General features: G+C 46.5%; 1 long non-coding RNA gene across 7 annotated transcripts in view; it reads left to right on the forward strand.

The window, feature by feature from the left end:
* Positions 1-20068, forward strand: part of LOC118315890 — a 37132-nt gene continuing 17064 nt past the window's right edge. For 2 of the 7 annotated variants that reach the window (XR_007031030.1, XR_007031027.1), the window contains exons 1-4: positions 1123-1476; positions 3942-3973; positions 10330-10608; positions 18796-18943. This is a non-coding gene — a long non-coding RNA (uncharacterized LOC118315890). Of the gene's footprint in view, positions 383-1122; positions 1477-2947; positions 3822-3941; positions 3974-10329; positions 10609-18795; positions 18944-20068 lie in introns of those variants that run through there. The other 5 variants (XR_007031028.1, XR_007031029.1, XR_007031031.1 and 2 more) reach the window with 5 other exon arrangements.

The following is a 20068-nucleotide window of genomic DNA, read 5'->3' on the forward strand; positions in this document are numbered from 1 at the left end:
GTGGCGCGCCTCCCCAAATGCGTAAAGTCCCCCTGATTTGGCGGGCACTTTCTATCAGCTGTCTCGCATTTGTAACTCTTTGTAACCCCCCCCCCCATCCTCTCCTACCCACCATCGCCACATATCCACTCCATAAAACCCCGCGCCAGCCCTGCTTCCATTTGCTCCCTGTATCCTAAATGGCAACGCCAAATATTTTAGTCTCCGACTGACAGAACTGGGAGACGACGCACGTCGGACTGACCCGCATTCTCCTTCCTGACGCAGGAGGAGAGACTGTAGGCCGCCCCGCTCTCACTCTCCCCCCGTCTCCTGCGTCTGACTCGTGCCGACACAAAGCCATTCTGTAAAAAAGTTTAAAAAGAGAGAACGCTTTTGAAAGGTAAGTGTTGTTGTTGTTGTTGTTGTTCTTTTGACCCAGAATGTGATGTACCAGTCAGGGAAGTTTGCAGTCAGACCATGCCTCGATGTGCTGGGGCTCGGGGATGCCCGTTGGATCTCTCCCTCTCTCAGAAGCAGGGATGCATAGTGGCGAGGAACGCCATCCAAAGTCCGGTTAACCTTTTTGACACAATGATCCAATTTATCTGAGTTCGTCGGTCAGCTTTTGGTTCAAACACTGTGCGTCAAATCGCGGATGTTTGCCCTGCAGAGATATGTATCCGAAGCTTGCACATTAAGCACCCGGGACTTTATTTAGTGCCCGTGTTCGCAAGCGTTAGTCTTCTATCTCCGGGAACGACCAGACTAGGTTATAAACACAGCAGTGGAACCGTATTCAGGTTTGTTTTTCTTTTGGGGCTTTTGTGTGTATGCGTATTGGCATAGGAGGGATTTTGCAGACACCCCAAGAGAGCGGGCTGCGGTAATGCGTGGGAGTGTTCACGTGCTGGGGATCCTTCGCTTTCGGCTGCCTGCTCTGCTGCGATGCCTAGTAACAACTGTGAGAGGGGCAGAGAGAGGAGGGGGAAAGTTTTGGGAAATATAATTTTCCCTCGCTTCTTCTCTTTCTAATATCTGTAACATGGTTATATATATATATATATATATATATTATGTTATATTGGACTGTTTTGGCAACATCGGCCCCTCACCCCGTCGCGCCAATAAGAGTGTCGACATTAAGAGAGGGCGCATGGCGGGGAATCACTCATCTGTATTTGTCACGAGCAGAGCTCGGGCGCCTGTAGTTCTCCACTTGTAAACAACTTTCCGCAGCGGACTTACGTCAGTCCACACGTGTTGCCAGCACACCGGGGCTACACGACGTCTCGCTCTTTTACACGGGAGCAATGCAACGGCGCTCGCAATCATTCCGGCAACGATCTCCAACTCGGCAACATCCCGACCAACTGTCCGCGGAGCGCTGTCCCCGGCCGAGCTGTTCAGCACCACGGACAGCACCTCTGGCGCACTCGAGTTCAGCCGAATTTTCAGCGAGAGGGAGAAAAAACGATAAGAACCCTGTGCCCAACAGTAAGTGTACTTTGTTTATTTGAAAGTGGCTAAACGAGTGTTTCATCCTGCGGAGTTAGTTAGACACCAGCATCTATCCTGAACACGAATGTCGCCGGACGCGAGGATGATTTGGAAGTGCATAGTTTACGCGTGGGTCGGTGTCCAATCTCTGACTCGAACCCCTTGCAGCAAAGCGATTTGGTTCGCAAACGTCGGCGTGGTTCTTTCCCTCCTGTCAGTCGGTGTGACAATGAGAGCCACAGAATGTTGCACCCTTTCTCGTTCTGAGATGAAGTCGGACAAAAGCGTCTGAAATGAAAAAAAAAAAAAGTGTGCTGCGGCTCGCAACTTGCTGGAGTCGGGAGTGCATACTTTTTTTTATGGAGTGGGGGAGGAGGGGTGTGGGTGGAGAGTAAAGGGGGGGGGGGGATCTCTGGCTGAGTTTGTCGACACCACGCGGTGATCTTGGCGCACTGCTCTGGGCAACCTCGGTCGCAGCTCCCATTAATGCTGCTCCCTCTCTGATTGAATGATTGTGGGCTCTACAGGGAATAGTGCGTGTGTACATGTGTACCTCTGGTTTGGTTGACTTGACGGCTTGGAGAAAAGAAAAAAGAAGAACCCGACCAATAGCAGGTGCCAAAAATATCCCGGGCATTAAAACGAACCTCTTTTTCTGGTGAATATTTTTGATTCCTTCCTTTAATGCTGGTGATCCGTAGAGAAAGACCGGCGTGTGTGCGCGCGTGTGCGCGCGTGTGTGTGTGTGTGTCCATACATGCACTCGCCAGCAGTCACGGACATACAGTTGGCCTACAGGCAGGGATAAAAATAGCACAACCCGATGCGTCGGGCACAGCCCTTTTCCCTTCTGTGAGCCGGTTTTTCGAGACTGCCACTCAATGCAGTCCAACCAACTCCATTTCTAAAAAAAAAGAAAAAGAAAAAGGCAACTCCATCGACCTCAGCGCACGCCCCCCCCCCCCCCCCCCCCCCCCATCCCATCCCGAAAAGGTCTCGTGAATCTCCACGCGGCATGAGTACAGATGGACGGCGTGGGTTGTGCGGGGTGGGTCTTACAATAAAGACGCCACGGATAGGTGGGGCGAGAGACGGAACATACTGTTGAGGGATTTTTTTTAGCGCCTTTGCCAATGACAAGTGTGCGCTCCCCGTGGTCATATTCCCCTGGCCGAGCGGGGTCCGGTGCGTGGGTAAACGGCCAGTGAATATATGGACGGGGGAGGGATAGCGGCTCGGTTCGCTGTGTTTTTTCCTCTCCCTCGCCTTCACGATGCAGCGTATTGTTTGCCAAATGCAGTGGATGCTGGGATACAATTTAAAAAACAAAACAACAAAAAACAACATATCCAAGACCACAACAGCACCAACGCTTGGTGGGGGGATATATAGAGAAAAGGGAAGGGAGAGACGATGAGGAGGAGGAGAGGGAGGGGTGCGGAAACCCAGATGCTAGAGCAATAGAGGAGGGGTTTTACCAAGCGATAACCCGCTACACATCCACAGTTTCCACACCAAACTCTCCACCTGCAATATTTGACCATCTTGTCACTCGTTTTCTTTTTAAATCCCATGGCGTGTTTGCGGCGAGCTGACCACAGAGCGCCGGTGTCTTTTTTAATCAGACTCTACGGGCTGTAAAGTGAGAGAATCTAAACGTGACGTCAATGCCTAGTAACTGACGCAGCCCTTCAACAACAAAAAAAAAAAAATGTCCTTTTTATTTTTTTTTCTTCTTCTTCAATCTTCTTCTCGTCAGCAAAGCTTGATTGCAAATTTTTTTTTTCTCCAGTGCTCCGTCGACCGAAAGAACAAATAAAATTCCGCAGGGAGGGTCGTTCGACTGTATTTGGAGCTGTGTTTTGCGTTCATGAGTTTTGAGCCGCTGAAGTGACAGCGGGGCGAGGAGCTTCTGAAGAGGGCGACAACAACATCAGATATTGGCGATGGTATTTGGCAGCGACGGCGAGCTCCACATTTTAGTTGTCCAGGGGGCAAAAGTAGGATTACGGGGCGAGAAGGAGGAGGTGGTGGTGGTGGTGCTGTGTGAAGGCACATTGGGCTGGAAAAAAAAAAATCACTGCAATGATGCAACGGAGGGGGATCGGGGCTCTTGTGCAGAGTTGGAGAGGCAAAATTAATTTACATTATCATGCACTTCACGTAACGTTCCTAGGCGATGCCTGTTTTTATGCCTGAGTGGGGTTTTTTTTCCCCTTCCTCGTATTGTGACCTAAAAATAGCAACGTAGTTTTGATCGCGCGCCAGAAATAGACAGACAGGGGTATCACTTGTATAAAAAAAAGGGAGGCGATCCTGTGAGCAAACTTGGACGCGCCACTGTAAGCCTATGACAAATGGACGACTTCATCTGTTGCATTTCTTCCAGACTCGTGTCACCGACTTGCCACTTGAAATCTCAACCTTTCTCTGTGTTTCTCTCTCTCTTTTCTCTTGTCCAGTTTAGGACAGCTGGGGACGTGCCCGCGCCATGGTGAGTGACACGCGCCTGCACATGCGATGTTTAATTCCGTGTACTTTTGTGCGTTTGGCAGTGCATGCTCACGGGCGCCCGTGCCCCGCTTCTTACTCTCCCTATAATTCTGCCTCCTCCTCTGTCTCACGCACGCAGCAACAGCAGCCTCCACGTCACATGGATTTTTTCCTGGCATGTTTGACTGTGACCGAAGCGTAGAGCAGCCCTTTCCTGCAGAGTACGGAATCACCCCCTTTTTGGTAAACAAGCAAATGCAAAAACTCCCTTTGTCTGTTGGCGCTGTTGAGTCTCCATCAAATCCCCCCCCCCCCCCCCCCCCCCAATCTCCCTGCTTAACCGCGAAAGCGAGGGGAACCCTTCTCTGATGAGGGCTCAGGGACGTCTTTCCCTCCGTTTTTCTTGTTTTATGTTATTATTTTTTTTAAAGAGGAGTCGTACTGACTGAGGAGCGGCGGTGGAGGAGGAAGAGGAGGAGGAGGAGGAGAGGAGGAGGAGAGGAGGAGGAGAGGAGGGACTGAAGTGAAGGAGCTGTTGCTGCAGCAGAGACCAGGCGCACCGCATGGGGAAACCCGGGAGCTGTCCAGCAGCAATGGTGCTGAAACCACACCAAGTGGCGGTAGTGGGCTGTTGCTGGTGGTGTTTGCCTGCTGTGCGTTCATATGCGCGTGTGTGTGAGGGCCGGCAAGTGCGTGCGTGTGCGGGTACGCGCGCGGGGGGTGGGTGGTGTTGTTACTGGCAGCCAAAAGCTTTATTTACTCCTGTTTGGAAACCAACAGCATTTATTCTGAGCGACTCCACTTTCCTGGAGCGACGCTGAGCGACCCCCTTTAAACTGTGCGCGCTTACTGAGGGGAGACTTTGGGCACGTAGAGATGCTATAACAGAGCTCTTCCCGCCTGTACAGTTTGAACGGCCTCGGATTCCACAGGCAGAGAGAGAGAGAGAGAGAGAGAGAGAGAGAGAGAGGCAGCAGCCGGATCTACTTGGATCAACTCTTCTTCTGCTCACGTCAGTCCAGTCATTTCCCCCCGTGTCTGACCAACCCATAAAAGAACCAGTCTGATTTCTTCACTATTTCAGCCTTTTCCGAAGTCCATCAAATTTCTTTTCGTGTTAAAATATCACAAAGTGTTGTGCAGGTGCCAAATGGACTTTGAAGGAATCACCCGTTGGATGAGGCATCAGCGTTGAATTAGCGACGCGGACCGGCAAGATGATGAATTTGCCAAAGGCGTCTGCGAGGTTCTGCAGCCCGACTGGGACACAGTACCCGCGCGATCACCCCCCAATCCCCCCCGATCCCAGCCTGCGCACGACTCCGGTCAATTCCCCCCAGTGAAAAGCCCCAACACATCGACCGGCTCTCTTTGTCATGCGAAATCCCGCTTGCACTTCACCTGTGATGCATTCCTCCACCTCTCCAAACGCACGCACGCACGTGCAAACCCGCGCGCGCGCGCAAATAACAACTCTCTAATTCCTCGTCGGTCAAAACGCGCAAATATCGAATCGAGGGTGAAAAAAAGATCTTGCTCAATAATTCAACGCCGATCGTGTAATTTCGGCGGAGACAACACGGATTCCTGAGTCGTGACTGCTAAAGTGAGTAATGTGCGCGTCGGCTGCGTCAGGAGAGGCAGTCACTGTGCAGTGCAGGCGGTGGGGGAGAATCGTGACTGACTGGGTTGCAGATGAAAAGACCACCCAATATTAAAATGAAATAAAAATAAAATATATATATGTACATATATCCACGATGGGAGGGCGGGGGGGGGGGGGGGGGGGGTAAATAGTGGTGGGCTCTGGGGTGGGCTCTTGGGTCTGCCCCCCCCCCCCTTCAATCCCAAATATCTTCTTTCTCCCCAAAGCTTGTTTTTAGTGTGAGCCCCGCTGCTTGCTGGCAGCCAACTCGAATGCTGACGAGTTTTATCAGTGATAGTGGGGCGGGGAGAGAGTGGAAGAGGCGGAGGGAGGGAGGGAAGGATCGGTGTATGGTGGTTTTACATCAAACCTGGTACAAGCAAGTGGGGGTGGGGTGGGGTGGGGGGGATCCAGATCGTGACCCGGCCTCCACCTCGGTACACAATAACTTGCAGGTCCAGAGGGGAAGTTGAGGGGTTGCTTATGTAGGGTTAAGATGTTGCAATGGCTTCTGAAAAACTAATGGAACTGTTGCATGGGGGGAAGAAACAGGTAAGTTATTCTATTCGATCAATCCGTTTCAAAATTAGCCCCCCCCCCCCCAAAAAAAGAGGAAACATATTAAAGACTGTTCGAGCTCCGAGTGTGTGAGAGTGGGTGGTCCACGGTCGTGATGAACTGTCGACGTGTTGCTCGGCGATGTGTTGTCATCTTGTTGGGTCGCACGGCGGTGCCGTATGCAGCCACGAGCCGCTGCAGTGTGTCGTAACGGTGGCTCAACTGGTGCTCTGTGCGGCGTCAACCTTTCAGAAAGAAGAGAAAAAGGGGACCGAAGCATCGTGGCTCCAGCCAGTGATGAACCGCAGCTCGCAGAACCCCCGCGTGATTTTTTGCAGTGGTACCCTCCGGTGAACTCTATAGGTGACCACGAGTCGCCTCGATAGCTTCTTGCTATGTTGTGACGCGACGCGGAGGGCCGTGCCATACGCTTCCCACACTTTGTCGACATGCAATTGTGATCATCGTCACTCGTTTGTGTTTTCTTGTTCGCATCTGACACCAATTCGTGTGGGGCCGCTGCAGCTGGCTCGTATATGGGGGGGGGGGGGGGGAGTCAAGGGCTCGTTATTTGTGATGAGGTGAACACGGCTCATCCTCGAGGTCACGCGTCTTCTTTGTTATTGTTGTCACACTGTAGGTGAGGGATGTTGCGTTGCATCCTGCGCGCTACGACCCGCTTTGAGCGACGGTCCGTCCCGCGGCCTCGCGACAGACGCCCCGCAAGCAGCAAACGCATACAAAACGAGGGAGGGTTGAAAGAGAGAAAACGCAAATGCATAATGAACCAATAGTCACATCAAATGCTCATGTCCCTCTATCAATGCATTCACCCTCTCTGGCATAGATCACAATTTGGTTAGCGCTGTCTATTTATTTCTTTATTTTTGTATCTTTATTTATTTTATTTTATTTATTTTTTTTCAAAAAGGGGGGTCCCTATGTGAGCGAGACACCGATTGGTCGGTGACGAGGTTTGGTTAGCTCCAATGAGAGCCCTCCCTGCTCTCTATTTATTGCCAGCAGTTCACAGCCTTCCTCCCTCCTCACACAGAGCTCTGGAGCGGCTGCAGAGGAGGCTGCGCTCCACTGTAGGGAGACACCGCGGACCAGGGGATATAACACAGAAAGAAAGAGAGCACACTGACAACAAAACGCATCGATGCACAGCTCCCAGTGATCACATGGGCTTTGCACATCCGAGCGATTGGATGGGGAGAGAAAAAAGAAAGCAAGAAAAGGCGAGGAGAAGAAAATGTGAGAGAGATAGAGAGAGAGAGAGAGAGAGAGAGAGGGAGGACGGGGTAGGGGATGGATGAGGGAGGAGAGACGAGAAGGGAGATAGAGGAGAATTCAAACTGGAGAAGGAGTGGGGAATCAAAGCGGAAAGGACCTTGGCCAGTTCTCGGTGGCAGCGGCAGCAGCCTTGGCATCCGGAGACCCCCCTTCAATCTCTTTCTCTTTTTCTCTCCATCCTCCATCCATCCTCTCCTCCTCCTAGTGTGTGTGTGTGTGTGTGTGTGTGTGTGTTGGAGGGACACATTCGCCTCTGGTTGCCGGGATGGGAGATACATTCACGGAAGCGAAAAGAGAGCAGACTCCCCGGGTGTCACGGAGTCTCCGTCGGACGCCAGCAGCAGCAGCAGCAGCAGCAGCAGATAATGTCCTTCACGAATCTTTTTGCGGTCTGGGCTTGCTGTTCATAACTATTAATCTGGGAAGCCCTTACCCCAAAAAGCATTTGCGGAGGGCGCAATCGCCGCGCGGAGACATCGACATCGGCTGACGGCACCACTCTTTGGAATTTTACAACCCCTTAGTTTATCATTTTTAATGGCTTGGTTCCTTTTTCCTGCTTGAATTTTCTTTTTGCACTATTTTTGCCATTATTTGCCCTTGTTATTTTTGTCATTGCCATTGCAGGGGCGTTTTTGTCATGGTTGTTTTTTCAGCCCAATATACGTGTGTGTGTGTGTGTGTGTGTGTGTGTGTGTGTGTGTGTGTGTGTGTGTGTGTGTCCCCTTCAACAGTTTGCGTCTTTGTTAGAAATTGTGGCGGAGCTCTGCAGCCACCTCGCACCCAAGTTTTGCTTAAACTCTTGTTTGCCACAGTGTCCTGGGGAGAACAAAAAATCATTTTGTTATTTCCGTCAACAAGCATGTTGTCGGACCCAAAACTTTGAGCCATGGTATTGGCCAAAACACCCCCCCCCCCCCCCCCCCCCCCCCCCCCCCCCCCCCCCCCCCCCCCCAGACCCCGTCCCACACCGAGGAGACCAGAGTGTAAACACGGGGAGACCCTTTGCAATGAACACGGTGCACGTGGGCAAAACACTGGAGGTGTGTGTGTGTGTGTGTGTGTGTGTGTGTGTGTGTGCGTGTGTGTGTGTGTGCGTGCCTGTGCGTGCGTGTGTGTTGGAGGGTGGGTGCCACTTGAACGTCACGGAACCCCAACCCCGTCCAAAAAATGTGGGAAACACACACACACACACACACACACACACACACACACACCTGTTAGCACAAAATGCAAGGGATTCCCCAGCCAGGCTAACCTAACATAGGGAGAAGCCCATTTTGGCAGAAGGAGAGGGATGAGGAACAGCTGCAATCGCTGCCTCATACACTGACCGAGTAGTGACTACGTGTGTGTGTGTGTGTGTGTGTGTGTGCGCGTGCCCGTGCCCATGCCCATGCCCGTGCCCCCCATGCGTCCACTCCCCACACACTGCAAACGCGTCAAGAAGCGTCTCCCTCCCAGTTTTGTGAATAGAGTTTAATCCACCTCAAGCATCCCTGTCCACGTTCCCCACAAAGAGCCCACAGACAACCTGATAAGTCCATTCAGCCTAACCCACCAGACACATACAAAAAATATGATATATATACACCCATATATATATACATATATATATATATATATATATACACACTCACACACACACACACACACATATATATATATATATATATATCCTTATATAGCACAGCAAAACTCTGTGTGTGCGTGTGTTGAGTGAAAGCAAAATGATCACACCCATGAAAACAAAAGCCAGAGAGGCACATTGCCTTCCATAAAAGACAGAGTAAAAAGAGCAGAAGAGGGTGCAATTCAATTTAGCCACGAGAAGAAGGAGCAAGTGCAACTTTATCCTCACCATGTCCTAGTCACAGTAGGCCACGCAAATAACCACAATTCATGTCAGAATATAGCTAGAGTGAATAATGAAGCCCTGCAAGGCACCGGCCTCTAACTTGGCGAGAACGCATCGATGGAAAAAGTGCGTCAGAGAGCGGAACGAGACGCAAATGAAATCACGATTAAAGCATTTGGACGGCTGGGGGCCCATCGACGTCGTGGTGTTACAAGGAAAGAAAAGTGGGAAGTTCAAAAACAAAAAAATACATGTTCACGACATGCAGCGAGTAAAACGAACACACACAAATGCAAAAATAAACTCTAGCAGGCGTGTCTGCCCAGCCCACGAGCAAAGCACTGACCATGGCGAGGCTTGTGCAGGCACGCAGCAAAACGCCGCACTCAGACCCATGCGGTTTGCGTGAAACCAGTCTGTTCCACCGTGGTCACCTTGAACCCCCCCCCCTCAATTGCACTCCAAAATCCGAGGCGTGTTTTAGAGCAGGGGCACTCGTGCCATTAATTGACTTTAGAGGAGAACGCACGACCCACAGCAGAGACACAGAGAGCGTCGGTTTCTTTCAGAGGAAGCAGCATGACCCCTGACCCCTCGGGGCTGCCGCGGAGCTCTCTGCGCCGTTATTGGCTCGAACGACTGGAGCCGCAGTTGCGTGCGGGGTATGGCTCTCTGTTTGTTTAGCGGACGTGGATGTGACCTGACGTCACCTTTTAGCCATCTACATCCCTGAAGGGGTTGACGTAATTAGGCTGTTTGGGCATTTTACTGTACGGATTTGCATCACCACCGTGCGTCTTTCCTGAAATAGTTTATGTTTTCGAGTCTGCGTGGCGCCGCCTGGGAACCACCTGCAGGTCGTAAAGTTGCCTCTCCTACCAACCCCCCATCACATCTCTCTCCGGTCCGCGTAGGCCTGCCCGCACGACCGCAGACGTGTACCTGTGCAGACGGCTGAATTTCACCATGCACGCGTGTGTCTCGCCTCTCTGTCTTGCAGGAGGGAACAATCACAACAACAACAACCATTAAAAAAAAGGACAATTGGATGGAAACGCCGGGACTTGTGTACCCGGATCGACCCCGGTGCTGATGCTGCTGCTGCTGCTGCTCATGATGATGATGATGCTGTTGGAGCCTCCGTGTTCCAGAGTGGGGGGGGGGGGGGGGAGGGGGATGTCTCCACCGATGAGGAGCGCAGACAGAAACATATGGGACGTCGACCTGACCGCCCTCCTCCTCCTCCATGTCCTCATCTTCTTCTTCATCCCAGAGAAAGGTAACTGCACGGCCTGAGATGTGTAAGAGGATGACGTCAAACTCCAAATCACCCCTTAAATTGCATTTTGCGCATGAGGCTGGTGATGACAGTTCGGTGCATGTGAGCGGAGGTTGTGTCTGCGCAAGGGCTCCTCCTTCTTCTTCTTCTTCTTCTTCTTCTTCTTGTTCTTCTGTCAATTTATTTGCAGGTCTTTAAATTGCCCGCAAACGCCAACATTTGCTATTTGTCTCCCATATGTTTAATCACGCTCTTGAACGCAGTGGATTTATGTTCTTGTCATGCAGACACATCCACAAGTAGCAGGCTGGAAGCGGTGTCATATATATCTCTATAAGAGGGGCTTGTGGTGTGTATTGGTGAGTTGGGAGTCCTGTCATGTCAAAAATAATATTCCTATATAGAGTATGAACGTTTTTGCTGTTGCTGTCCTTGTGCTATAGCCTTTAAAATGACCCAGGCGACATTCTGCATGTGTCATGTCCTCCGGAAGTTTTGAATCATGCTTTAAGCTGTTGTTCTGGACCTTGGGCATGACGTTACCATGCATCAGATACATATTTCTTATTATGTTTTCTAACAATGAAGCACTCAGGCCAAACATCTCTGTAGCTGTTCGAATTAAACTGAAAGTCCCTCCCAGTTTTGTCACATTTGTTGTTGGAGATATTCATATTATTACAGGTATCCTGTAAAACCTCCATAGATGAAATCAAATATAGATATTAAAAAACATATATGACACATGTCGTTGTATATAGGTTGTGTTGATTGAAGGGGTCAATAGGCTCGACCTGACCTCCCCTTTGATGCGTTTGGACACCTGTCAGCCAGTTTGCATGCCTGTTCCAAAAGCGTCTGATGGTGCATTCAGGTGCCCATTGTATTACAAATGTTTACAAATGTATCTACATCGTAAGATACCACAAAGAAAATATGTTAAAATTGAAATTGGGTGAACTAACCCTTTAACTGCCAGGTAAGGTCCTCACATTTTCCCCTTTTTTCATCGTTTGTACAAAAAAGGAATACTTGTTTTGGGGGAAGTGTGACTTCCCTGTGTTTTTATGAAGTCACAGCACAAAGCTAGACTGTCCATGGGCTATTTGGTTCTTTATTGAAATTATTTGCTATTATTCTGGTTTGCTTCGTACTGTCACACAGCTCAGAATGGTGACATATCTAACACCAAATCACCACGAATCACCGTCAAATTGAGGCAATTTTTTGGCATGTGTTCAAGCAACTGACGCTACGGCAGCACTCCTGCATCTCATGTGAAACACTCGTACATCTAAACACTGCTTGTAGACTGACTTCAGGTCAAAGCTCAGTAACACTGAGGTTAAAGGAGATACCCACAATCTTATCATTAAGTGTCAATTATGACGTCTCATAACGTTTGATTATTTACCTGCTCAACATATCTGAATTTACTACATAAATAATTACAGTGAATCACAGTTTAGATTTTTTTTTTTTTTTTTTTTACCTCCATACAATATTCAGTACCACGCAGTGTATTTTACCTAAAACAAAGCGCGAGGAGAGCGTTTCTGCCCTGACTTTGCCCCACCTGTGTATGATAAATCACAGCATTTGACTGAGTATCAATCTTTTTTCTTCTTGTTCTATACAAGCTTCCAGTCAAAGGCTATTTATAATGAGATGACATCACGGTTAAAACTGAGACCGACGGGCTTTCGAAGACGCAGGAAACTAAAAGTCAGGAGTTAGGGCCACAGTATACGCTGCATTACAACATATTATCCCAAATTGTTCATATTTATTCATGCATTAATATTTAGTACTTTTTAATGCATTTATCTTGAAGGAATATCCCGTGGAGACTTATCATCTGTGTGGCTTTACAGAGGTGTTTACATCTGCAGTATCTTTGAAAGCCACTTATTTATGCCTTCAAATTTCACGTGGTTGACTTATTCCTTAAATGTATCCTTCAGGGACTTTAGGGGATTTTTTTTTTCTTCATTTAGCATGACCAATGTCATCAATAGACAATTTGAAATATACAAACAAATTATAATCACAGCACACTTTTCTCCTGTGATCATTTTTTTGGGGAAGGAATTAATGTTCGTCATTCTCTTCACCCAAGTGGAAAAAGTCATGCGTCGACTTAATGTTCAACCAATGTGTTTGATTCACAAGCGCCATAAACGACGGGACACTTGCTCAGTCCACCTCAAGCCTCCGTGTTGAACTAAAGGTCTGTTAATCTCACCTTTGAGCATTAATTGTTTGTGGGGCAAGGTTATTTGTTGCATTTAGATTTTCTTTTCTTTTTTTGCCATAGAGGGAGACAGGCATTGTTGGTGTGTGTATGGGTGGACCATAACATTATACAATCCACCTTCCATTTGGTGTTTAGTGTTTAAGATACTGGTGAGCTACCACACTAGACACAACAAATATTACAAAAATAGTTTTTTCCAGGTGCTTTAAGATGTGATTTTAAAGGAAAAACGTTGATTTTTCTTATAGTTAGCATACACATCTTGATATATCTTGTTTTTCTATTTACCATAGAGCCTTGTGACGCCATATAGGAAGGGATTAGATTATGATGCAATTCATGTGCCTCTCAAAGCTGGTGATCCCAAACTTAGGTCTACTTCAAATTGTGATTGGATTGCAAAGCAACCATCTTCACAGCATGTTTTCTCAACATTATCACCTAATATTTATGAAGATGTTGGTGGATATTTTGAGCAAAGAGCAAATTATCTAAAAAAAGACAGACAACCAAGCAAGTGATGCTTTTACCCTGTGAGAGCTCAGGATTTTAATGAGACCCAACGTTCCCACTTTTTAGCCAACTCTAATAGCCAGTTCCCTTCCCACGGCCACGGTTGGCCTGAGCGAGCTGTAACCGCAGCGTTCCTGAAATGTGGAGGTTCCACCCTCAGTCCCTTGCGCTGGGGATCATGTTGATAAATCAGACCCCAACGGTCGCGAAAACCAATCGGCAGGCATCCTGGCTTCCCACCTCTGAACATTGCAAATGTTAAATCCACCAAATAAAAAAAGTAAAAAAACGTCATTAGTCCATGTCCTCTGCAATGACTCACGGAACCGTTTTCTGATCCGAGGCCCTTGTTGGCTGGACCACTAACAACCAAGGTTAAGGAACGATTGTGCTCCTGCCCTCGACAGTCAGGAATACTGACCGACAACCAGCAACTAGCTGAGAGCCCCTTGTGTTAATGTCTGAGGTTTTGATGACCTATCCCGAATCAACCTCCCTTTATCTTTTGAGCAAGGTCACCTGACTTCCTTCTTTGCTCCTGTTAGAACTGCTACAACCAGCTGAGGGCTCTGTCAATTATCCTTAAACACATGTGGGGTTTTTTGGGCACTTACTGAAACAACTGGAACTGATGCTGCTGTTGCAGTGAGAGCTTTCCCCACCATCTGCCCATGTGCTCAAACTGTTTAACCCAGCTGAAATGGCATCTGTCCACAATGAGATGTCCACAATGAGCGAAATGAAAATGCACTGTAGGTACAGTATTAACCTTGTGTACCATTAACGGAGGTTAGCCTACGGTGGCCCGTCTTCTGCCTGTTGTCCCCAGTGAGTTGTTACCGCCGCCAAGGATGTCGTGTGATTGGTTCGGTTTGTCTGTGTGTAACTGAAAAAGTTATGGACAGATTTGCCTGAAAAAGTTCTAGGTCTCAGCCATGGTAACAGGTGATTACATTTTGGGAATTGGGACTCAATAATTTTTTTTTTGAAGGACACTTCACTATTGTGAGTGGGGTTGCTCAGCCATGGCTTGCAAGGCCTGCAAAAATTTACAACATCCGCTTGTACAAATTACAGTTTACATTATTAAACTTTTCCATGGTTGAGTTTAGGCTATCACAACACTTGGTATTAAGGATATATTATGGTCTGGTTTAATACATGAAAGAAAGTACACAGTGACTTCAGCTGCAAGGCAGGATGTGTTTATTAACATTTAAACAAAACCAAAATTTTTTGCCCGAGAACAAAATCCACAATTCCACAATCACAGTTGTGATATAAGCACAATTTCTAAGAGACCGTGTTGAAATTATTTTACACTCACACCCCATTCTTTGTTATTTATTTAGTATTACTGTCCATTTGAATGATCTGATGATAGTGTCCCGGGGTTTGGACACGATGAAATCAACAGCTGTGCTGTGAACTCCGACACAACACCACTGCAACAGAACAACACTTCGTTAAACTTAGAACTTCCTTTATTGACACAGTGTCAGAGATGTGTCGTGTGTAGCTGAATGGAATGGGCCCTTTAAGAAGATACTTTTTTTCCCCATTTTGACATCAAATCACTTTTCCTTGCTATAAAGTCAATACTTATTTCAATGAATGTTTATAATAGATTCAAGTTTTGTTCAGTGTTTGATTGAAATTTGATTGATTGTGATTGTTTGAAGTGAAGCGTTCATCTCCATTTCATTTGTCAGACTGTAGCAGGTGGAGGCATCTTTCTTAAGTTGGTAGCTGGACTTTTACTTTGGAGAAAGAAAGAAAAACACATATTGGAGGAAAAGGAGAAACGGTTTTGCAAATCTGATGCGAAAAAAATTCGCACAACCGACCTATACCTTAAAATCATATACTGTTCAAGTCTCCTTCTCAATGTGGTGGACAGTATAGCTCTAAATATTACATAAAAAAAAACATGCTGCTGTGAGTAAATCTTTATTGTATCCTCAACAAAACGTTTATGCTTTTTTATCTGTCCAGCCCTAAACTGTAAAAATATGATTGTCACTATTACCTTCTGCATTCATCTTCATATTTGGTGTCATCCACATAATCTGTGGATGAGACAAGAAGTTTGCCCCATTTCATTTCCTAATCCCAGGCAAGAAATACTTGTCTGTGAATGCAAAATCATGAATGAACTGAATGTCAGTGATGAGCACTGTGATATATTTATTCGTAAAAGTTGAATTAAAAGCATAGCAATTAGAAATGTGGTGTGCTATACATTCATTTGACAACACAGTGAATCTGGATTTGGGGCAAGCATTTGGTCCACAAACAGGACTTACCCAACAATGTTGTCGGGAGTAAACCCACCAAGATTCACACTTATCTCTGTCGAAGACAGTTTTTAAATTCTCTTGATGGCTTTCTGTCAATGCAGCTTTTGAAAATGTCAAGACTTTTTTTGTATATTTCGGTCAACTGTTTGCAATGTGATGATCATTGACTGGATATTATGGTCTGCCTCGTTCTTGGCTTCATTTCATCACTTGGTTGGGTGTGTGTGTTTGTGTGCGCATGTTTGTGTGCGCGCGCGTGTGTGTGTGTGTGTGTGTGTGTGTGTGTTAGTGTTTTGAGGAGGGGCTTTGGAGGTCTTGTTCTCTCTGTTTTGAGAACAGGATTGTACATCCTTCTCTGCATTTGAATGGGGGAGAAAAGGTGTGTGTGTGTGTGTGTGTGTGTGTGTGTGTGTGTGTGTGTGTGTGTGTGTGTGTGTGTGTGTGTGTGTGGTGGGGGGAGTGCATCGTCACCACCACTCCTGGTCGTGACTCAGAGCGCACAATGCTTTTCGCTCCTCTCTGGAGCATTTTATTTATTTTTAGCTGAGCAACGTTTTATACGCCCGAGCTATAGGTCTGCGCACAAGATGACACACACACACACACACACACACACACACACACACACACACATACACATGATACAGAACAAACATCTGTTCACATTCCTATGGCTCTGATACTGTCTGTCAGTCAGAAAGGTCAAGGACTTTTTTTTGGTAATTTACCAAATATTGCCAAGATGTCACAGCGTGTGCATGTGTGTCTGCGTGCGTGTGCTACCTGTCCCTACTCGGCCTTTGCATTGTCTGCAGATAACTGAGCTTTTCGATGTCAAAATGGAAACAGTGGACATTCCTTACACAGCTTACTCTTTCATCAGATCACTCTCAATCGAACAAGTAACTCTTCAACTGTTTGAAATATTTGTCAGTGGTCTTTAGCAAAAAGTGTCACTATATCACTATTACATTTCGACTTTGTAAATCAGCGTTTGATACCGGGTTTCAGTTTAGGTTGGATTAGAGAGAATTATGTTTTATTTTAGTTTTTTGAGCAAAGAATTCTGGGTCTGATCAGTTTATCACCTCCATCTCCTCAATCCTCCTTTGTCTCCTCATTTTCTCTTTAGATGACATGGAGTGAATGGTCTTGTGATTGTAAAATTGAAAAATAGGTCGCAGGGCCCAATGATCCTAGTGAAGAAAACAATATCTAATGGTAGAGCCGGCTCATATGCTGGCAGGTTAGTAGGCAAGAAGAAAGTGAATAAACTCTAACCTCAAACTCAGGCAGCAAAAATAGCGCAAAACTATAGACTGTTTTTTTTAAATGGACGTAGTCACCCGTGCGGAAAGTGAAGCCAATGCTGTGTCCTCTCAAAGGACCAGCAGAGTCCATCGCTGTAGAAGTCCGAGAAAAATGACCCTGATTCTCACTTGATTCATAACATCGGTAAACCTTTTCCTGAGGCGTTTATGGTTCAATCTCTACTTTCAAAGTCTTCAATACAGCATGCCGTTCATTTTGTAAATCGTGGCTCCCATTTAGAATCAAATAGACGATAAAGCGCGGTACACATTGGCGCATGGATACGCCGTGATTGACAGCTGGTGCCATCCAATGGGTGCACGGTTGCAGGGGTGGTGGACGTTGGGCCGGCAGTGGGTTGCCACTAAAAAAAAACTCTGACCAAATCGAGACATACGAGGTAAAAGCAGGGAACATGAAGAGGAACAAAGAGACGAACTGACAACTAGGACTCGGGAGCACAGAGACCAGATGGAGGCATGTAGGCGTAGTTGGACACAGGTGAAACTCTTGAGGGAGGGACAGACGATCAGGAAAGGCGGGAAAAACCAGACAAAATCAGGGAGCAGCCCAGAGCAAATAACAGACACACAAAGTACAGAGGAAACAACAGAAGAAAGTCCACACTAAAGGAAATAACAAGTCGGACTCCCCGAATCCAAACAAAACTAAAAGTTAAAAAAAAAAGTTCAGGTCACTCCAAAGTCCCTAACGGGGGCGAATCCTCACCAAAGCACCTCACTGAATCAGTGTCACTATTGCGATGACTTTTTTTCACTGGACAACAACATTTTATGATCTCCCCCAAGGAGATTATGGGACTGGTTTGGTTTTTTTTCTGTTTGTCTGTTAGCGGGATCACTTCTTTCCAATTTTGGCGGGACTTTCCTTCCGATGGTTAAAACAGTGGCAGGTTGCTCAGCCTCGTTGCAGGCCTGCGCTCTTGCTCTCCTTTTAGTTTATCTTACTTTGTTGAGTTTTCGCCGCCGCGCGACAGACTAAATTCATGGCTCCTCCGTTTTGTCGGGGCGCAGGTAGACGCTGACATCTTGAAAGCTAGGGGAAATAAAGGTATATGTAAGAAACATCCTTTCACCACCAATAGACGTGTGACGCAGTGCTGTCAACGCATTATGCACTTCACGCAGGAGATTGTACTCGTTCAAATCCAGTTACACAGCGCAAAGAAACAGTGATTTTGAATGTTGCTTTATGCTAAGACAGTTGCATTATGTCGCTCTATTACCAGAAAACACTTTTCAAGAAGCTACTTTTTCAGATATATGAGAAACTGGTGCATCTTTTGAAAGTACAGAAAAAAACTTTTCATGTTTTATGACAAAAAATAAATAAATAAAAAGACCATTGTCTTGTTCTTTCAACACATTTTTTGACGAACAGTTTTGACGCCAACCGCAGTGACAAATACTCCTGCGGGGAAACTCGTGCTTTTTCCTGTGGCTGCGTTTTGTCAGTTCAATGGGAAACAGCAGCAGAAGGGAAATGTTGTTGTTTGGATTAGCAGTAGTGTAGTAAGTGAAAAATAAAAAAAAATGAATGAATAAGAGAAATGAAAATAAGAAATAAAGTAAAAGGCGTGTGGTGCAAAGTGGGGGAACAGTGGAGACCATTGTCAGTGAGATAGAATTGTGCCAAAATCATGTGACATGCACTAATACTAACTGCAACTCTCATCTGTGTTCCTTTTGCTTTTCTTTCTCATTTTTGTGCATTTCCATCTTCCCCTCTCTCTCTCTCTCTCTCTCTGTCTCTATCGTCCTCTCTCACTCACTCCATCTCTCTCAGGGGCCCCGAGGCGAGGATTGATGGAGGGGAAATCCTGACTGACTGAAACCCGAATGACGATGTCTCCTCTCCCTCCCCCCTTCTCTTGAAGCCTTCCTCTTCAGTTTCTCCTCCTCAGTCGCCCCGACTCTTGCGCCACAGGATTAAGGTACATCCACACTTCCCCCACAGAAACTCGTTCCTATGCATAGACATGGGTGACTGAATGTAACACACACACACACACACACACACACACGCACACGATAAATTGAACTGATGGTGCCTGTACAGTGTATTGCAGTCCAATTAAACAGCCCGACTATAACATACTGTATGTCTTTACAAGGTTTAGTGTGTTCCAATCAAATGTGTAAATTTAATGAGTTCACGTGTAATATTGAGGTTATTGTCAAAGGTGGTGTTGCACTAGACTACATCATATTGAGTAGAAGCCTCTCTTGATATAAAACAGTCTAACTATATGACTCAAAAGCATCATTTGGTGAACGTCTTTGACTGTAAGAGAGAACTTCCCAGCAGAACGGTTCTACTGGATTAAGTTGTTTGACTGGTTGTTATATCGTATGTGGTTGTTTCCTTTCCATTTACCTTACATATGTGCTCAGGCAAAAAGGGGAATCTTTCAGATATTTACATCTTTTTCAAGATTTTCAAATCTTGAAAGTGAAAAAGGCCATAGAAATATTACGACTGTGAGCAGTTGTACTGTTGTGGTGAGTGGAGTAGTTTTAGGCAAAAAAAAAAATATAGCAAGAAAGGTCTTAATATTCTAAGTACATGCGTTCAACTTAATAATGTCACTGCGGTTTCCTTTTTTGGGGGGAAAGTCAGTCCCACCTGTTACAGCGTCATTGCTTTCACCGCCACTGATTTTTAGGTTTTCTTGAAATTTCTTTAAATGTGTGATATTTTTAATAATAGTTTTGGTATCTGAAATCACAGAGAGGTGGTGTTGTGGTTTTTAACGGTGAGTATACTAACCCGGTTTTACTTACTCAGATACTAGGGAGATAAATCAAATACTTCTTCAACATAGGGAATGTGTTCTGCTCCTTGTTCGAGGTGAGCAGGTTTAGGGTGCAGCCATGAATAGCCCTTGTCAAATGATCCCTTGAATGTGAGCGTTGTTGTTTGAGTAAGTGGTTTCCTACTTCTACACCAGACACATCACCTTTTCTAGCTAGTACAGTATGCTTCAGGTCTGCGGTTTCCTATTCTATATTTCTTGAAATTGTGATCTTCAAACATTTCTACTAGTACATTCTTTGAT

The sequence above is a fragment of the Scophthalmus maximus genome, chromosome 7, assembly GCF_022379125.1.
Source record: "Scophthalmus maximus strain ysfricsl-2021 chromosome 7, ASM2237912v1, whole genome shotgun sequence".
Taxonomy (NCBI): Eukaryota; Metazoa; Chordata; class Actinopteri; order Pleuronectiformes; family Scophthalmidae; genus Scophthalmus; species Scophthalmus maximus.